The sequence below is a fragment of the Macadamia integrifolia genome, chromosome 2 (assembly GCF_013358625.1).
Source record: "Macadamia integrifolia cultivar HAES 741 chromosome 2, SCU_Mint_v3, whole genome shotgun sequence".
Lineage (NCBI taxonomy): Eukaryota > Viridiplantae > Streptophyta > Magnoliopsida > Proteales > Proteaceae > Macadamia > Macadamia integrifolia.
This window is the reverse complement of record NC_056558.1, coordinates 41,587,880-41,593,939: the sequence shown is the minus strand read 5'-3', so window position 1 is coordinate 41,593,939 and position 6,060 is coordinate 41,587,880.

Genomic DNA, 6,060 nt, shown 5'->3' with positions numbered 1-6,060 from the left:
TATTAACATAACATGTAACTACAACCCCAGTTCCTTGAAGGGAATTATTAGCCGATTGGAAGCATCAACCATTTTCATTTTATTTTACTATATCAAGGAGAAATCACAGTCAATGAGCGACAAGTTCGTAAATATTAACGTAACATGTAACTACAACCCCAGTTCCTTGAAGGGAATTATTAGCTGATTGGAAGCATCAACTATTTTCGTTTTATTTTACTACATCAAGGAATATTGTATAAAGTGTTACAGCACCAGGTTTTACTATGACCATAAAGTCATCTAATGCAAGGCCATTTTTTGATAAGTAATTTGAGATCATATCAGTATCTCAATAAACAAACTCATTCTAATTCATTATCTTCATTTCAAATAATGCACCAGTGAATTCAAATGTTTTTACATTCATGTGATTTAAAGATTAGATGTTAGATAAAATCATTCCCACATAAAAGGAACCCAAGAAAGTTCTTTTATGTTAGTATGCATGTCCTTACACTTCACCAACTGCTTGTAAAATCATTCCCACATAAAAGGAACCCAAGAAAGTTCTTTTATGTTAGTATGCATGTCTTCAGACTTCACTAACTGCTTGTAAAGAAATAGGCCTAGACTTATTTTAAAAAAAAAATAAAAAAAAGGTGGGGGAGGGGTTGATGGAGGGTCTTAGGGAAGAGAGGAGAAATCAGAATAGAAGGGGGAAAGAAGGGATCACACAATCAGATATTCCACAAATCCAACCAGAGAGGGAGAAATCGCATAAGAAAGGGGGAAGGGGAATCACACATAGCTCTAAGGTTGTCAAACATTAACTCAATTCATCATTCTTCAAATCTATCTCATTAGAGTACGTTAGCTCTTCTATATAAAGAAGGTAGGCTTGCAATCATAACCTAACTAGGAGTTAGACTCCAAGTAGGACTAGACATTACATAATAGCAGTTGGACTCCAAATATGACTAGACTAGAACTCCAACATTGAGTAAGTAACTAACTAGTCATTCAAATAGAGAAACCTAAATTGACTAAAAACTGAAATAACAAAGGAGACAGACTCAAAACAGGACTCTAACTAAGCTAATGAATTAAATCTCGTTTTTCTATATTTTACCCATATTTTAGGCCCATTAGAGTGGCCCATTACAAAGAAAACCCATGGGAAGAAAGACCCAACACATACATAACCCAACCCAAGGCTTATTTCCAATAAAATAAGCCCATTAAGTGACTTATCTACATCAATTCCCTCGATATTGAGAAAAACTCATCCACGAGTTTTGTAGAATGGGAGACTAAACACCAATCGATCAATATCCATCTTTGCTTATATGAAGTCACCATCAAAACCATGATCGAATGTTATGAAATCCACGACATGAAGTTCATAGATGAAGTAATGACTCAGAAAAATGAAATCGATTAGCCCACTGAAGAGATCAACCAATTTAATTTTTTCCACAAGTTGATCTTCAACTTCCAACAGTGTCATCTCATCTTCTACCACTAGTGATTTATCTTCTGGTTCGTCTACCCGTTGTTCAATGGCTGAGATAATATAGTCGAAGGTAGAGGGTGCTTGGGTTTTGATGTCCATGCAATGCCGTTGAATCTCATCGAGCTTCACTTGCATCAATTGCATTTGTTGACGGATATCCAATAAAATATCTAGATCCATTGGTCAACTTTACTTCTCTTCTTCTTCTTCTTCTTCTTCTTCTTTTTTAACGAAAAAGGGAAAGGAGGCGATGGGGGCTTTTCTTGTTAGGAATCGAACGGAGGAGAAAAAGGGAGGGATTTGGGCTACTGTGGGAGGTGAAAGGGAGTTGTGTTTTAGTAGTGCAAGGGATCCTTCAGCTTTGATACCAAATTGATGGAGGGGCTTAGGGAAGAGAGGAAAAATCAAAATAGCAGGGGGAAGGAAGGGATCACACAATCAGATATTGCACAAATCCAACCAAGGAGGGAGAAATCGCATAAAGAAAGGGGGAAGGGGAATCACATACAGCCCTAATGCTCTCGAACATTAACTTAATTCAACATTCTTCAAATGTCTAATTAGTGTACATTAGCTCCTCCATATAAAGAGAGCAGACTAGTAGTCATAACCTAACTAGGAGTTAGACATCAAATAGGACTAGACATCATAGAATAGGAGTTGGACTCCAAATAGGACTAGACTAGAACTCCAACATGCAGTAGGTAACTAACTAGTCATTCACTAATAGGGAAACCTAAACTGACTAAAAAATAAAATAGTAAAGGAGATAGACTCAAAACAGGACTATAACTAAGCGGATGAATTTAATTTCATTTTCCTACTTTGTACCCATATTTAAGTCCATTAAAGTGGTCCATTACAAAGAAAACCTATGGGAACAAAGATCCAATACATACATAACCCAACCCAAGGCTTATTTACAATAAAATAAGCCTATTAAGTGACTTATCTACATCAGGAGGGAACAATCTTACTTGGACCTTAAATCCTTTTAGTGTGTATAGAGATTATCGAACTGACAACAAAGTGGACTATTACTTTCCAGTTCTGTCGAAGAGCAATTGAAAAGGAATTTCATGAGGCAACTCATAAATACTAAGGCAGAAATTTCATATTCTTGGGTGTCATTTAGATGAAGATTAAGTAAGGTGCAATTGAATGGAATGCTTGAAAACATGGTCCACCCCCACCATTGTATTAAGTCTAGAATACCTCCAAGTAAAGTTACACATGCAATTCCCCATGATTACAGTGAGATCCCAAACTTATTCAAATATGTGATTTTCTGGAACATCAGCTCATCCCACTCAATATTCTTCCTGCATTGGTAAAGTTCAGCATCCAAAAATCTCATGGACAGACAAGGACAAACACAAGCAAACATACTTTAGCTTTCTTCACAGTGAACCATAGGTGTCACGGAGCCAAGGTAAACCACGGCGTTGGAGGGCTATCTAAGCACCCAGGCGAGAAGGCGCCTACCTTAAGACGAATAAGGCACCAAAAAAGATGCTAATATTTTTTTTAATATATCTATTACATCTAGTATAACTATATAACAATGATATACTTAATTTTAAATTGCGTGTAAAAATCAACACTTTAAGTTATACCAAAATACAAGAAGCAATACTTTAAGCAAAATCAAGAGACAAGAATCAACATTTAACATGAAAGTCATATTGATATAACTAATGCACTCTACAGTTTTCTAAGTTTTGACTTTTAACAGTTGCAATTTTCTAAGTCTAACTTGCAATTGTAAATGCATCTTCTGTCTATAGCCAGAGAAAGTAACTAATGCACTAACATGAGAAGCAGCAGTAACAGGGGAAAATAAACTATACAACCGCAGCTAGCAACACAAAAAAAAAAAAAGGATTCATCACTAATTAACTGATTCTCTCAATCTCTCTCCAGCATCATGGTAAAAAAAAAAATTAAAGCAGCTGCATTATTGCATTAACAATCTAGCAGTCTACAACAACAGAGCCAGATGCAATCAATTTATCATGCAATACATGAAAGAAAGTATATGTGGAAGCAATTTGGATCGTCCTACTGGTAGGATCGACCATTCAATAAATAATTAATAACCAGGTTTTGATCGTTACCTGAAAAACTCCACAAGTGCAAAACCTCCATGCAATCTTAGCCCTTTCGCAGTGAGTCCTTCCCACACGTACAACTTTGCGTTCCCTTGGATTCAAGCTCTTCCACAATAGTGAGGTTTTCATAAAACCCTAATCATCATACTCGATCACTCCAAAAGGAAGAGAGAGATGGGAGAGGCGTTTTCTAGAGAAGGGTGAGAACCGTGGGAACTAGTATCACATTGTTTTGGTTTAGTCAGTCTAATATACTCTTAGTCAATTAGAATCCCCTATTAGTTAGTGTTTTAGTAAATCCAACTAAGTAATGGGTTTCCTATTTAGAGCTAACAACTAAACCAAAACCAATCTTATCATATAAGATAAGATCAAAATAATTAAGAAAATATATAATATAAAATTCTTTTCCTACCAATAGGAAAATAAATAATATAAAATTCTTTTTCCAAGCAATCTCCTTCATCCTAAATGAGATCTCATCTCTTATGAGGATTCAAAATCTTAGATCACAAAAAGAATTCATGACCATTAAAATGTTATACATGTAGGTTGAACTTATAGGAAAGGGGTAGGATCCCATTGGGATTCCACCTAGCATGCTATGCATATTAACAATATTGTATTCATAATACAGGGTTAATCAACAGATGTGATGCCTGACAGATATAACAATCATTACCCAATTTAAGTAGATTATTACGCATCAGTCCCTCCACAATACAATATCACATTATAGACTATAGGGCATGTATATATTGTCATATCCCTAGTCTATAGAAAAATTTTCAGAGATCCTGTAATTCTGATTGGACCAAAGAAACATTTTTCAAAATTATTTAAGAAAATAAATATGAATAAATAATATTAATTTTAAAAAACTTTGTAAACTATTTACAAAAATACCACCGGTACCGGATTTATGTCTAATCAAGTACAATCATTCTCTCTCATTGATATTCTCCCAATAAGGGTAGTGGATTCCTTGTTAGGAATTTTTTTTCGAATACGACCAAACAATATGAATCTAATACACCGATATACCATTGGTGCACTAAAATTCATAATGTGTGATCGCATCGATAAGAACCCCTCAGGTCAAAGGATCGATTGTACATTACTCACGAGAATTTCGTTTCAAATCAACAGATAGTAACATACACTTGAAATTTTCTCATATGACCCGGTTAATTGTACACACTGTATGTAAACTCGCACCCTGGAATCTCCATTCCTAGATACCCACAATACGATGACCATTTACACAAGATGTCTAGTCCCATCCCTAGTCGTGAACAGTTTTAGGTTAAAACCTAAGGACTTACCAAGGCCCGTAATTAAATCATGCAAATTAATTATATAATTTTTATATAATTATAGATTGATGATGGAACATTTCGAACAAACTCCCACTTGTACATCAAAAGCCATCAAGTTGTCTTACATGTTCTCAATATATTTACATCCTACATCAATCCCTTAGTAAAGAGATTTGAAAAAATTATTCCTCTGAGCTAATCTCAGCAGCTGTTTGGATTAATCTTTTTACGGGATGCAACTTAAATTCCCTATTCAAGTGAAAAACATTCTCATTATCACATATCTGGACAATAAGTAGTTTACAAGCTTATAAATAATCTCTTGTTTAGTCAAGAACTTTTATCAACCAAACAACTTGGCTAATTGCCAAACATTCCACTACTATAGTGAAATCCAAGATAAATTATTCTTTGAAACAATTCTAAAATATAACACTATCACTTAAATGCAAAACCTTAAATATTATGGATTATCTATCACACTTATCAAATTTCCAAATAATCAAATACTACTTAAATTGACATGTAGTAACATTACGAACTTGGGTCCACTTCTCAGTAATTCTCAATTCCTAAAGCTTGACAACAATCCAACTATTATATCTAAAAACAATATTTGTATTCTCACTGACCATTTGGTCCATTTAAAAATTGATCTATACAAACAATTTGTTATTTGATTAAATGTGAATGTTTCAAATAATAGAAACTTTCAAGAGATCGATTAGATCTTAATGACATGCACTCTTCTCCTATTAATAGTTGAATCTGTGACTATCACAGTGTGCATCTGTCAACAATGAAACCCTGAGGGTATATCATTCGACAACAATCATACTTTGAATTTTTCATTTCTTTCAACATTTTCTTTCATCTTTATACAGATCCACTTGCATCCAATTGGCTTTCGCCTTATAGTGGATCTATAAAAATCCAAACTTGGTAAGAATGAAAAGATATTATTTCAAAGCTCAATTTTCTATTATCTTTTGTGTCTACATCCTATACAGTCTCAACAAAAGTCGGTTTGATTATGAAGAATCACATATATTTGTAGAACTTTTCTACTTAGTCATACTCCTTTAAATGGAATGTATAGTTAATAAGACGTAAAATTATCCTCCTATGATATTGA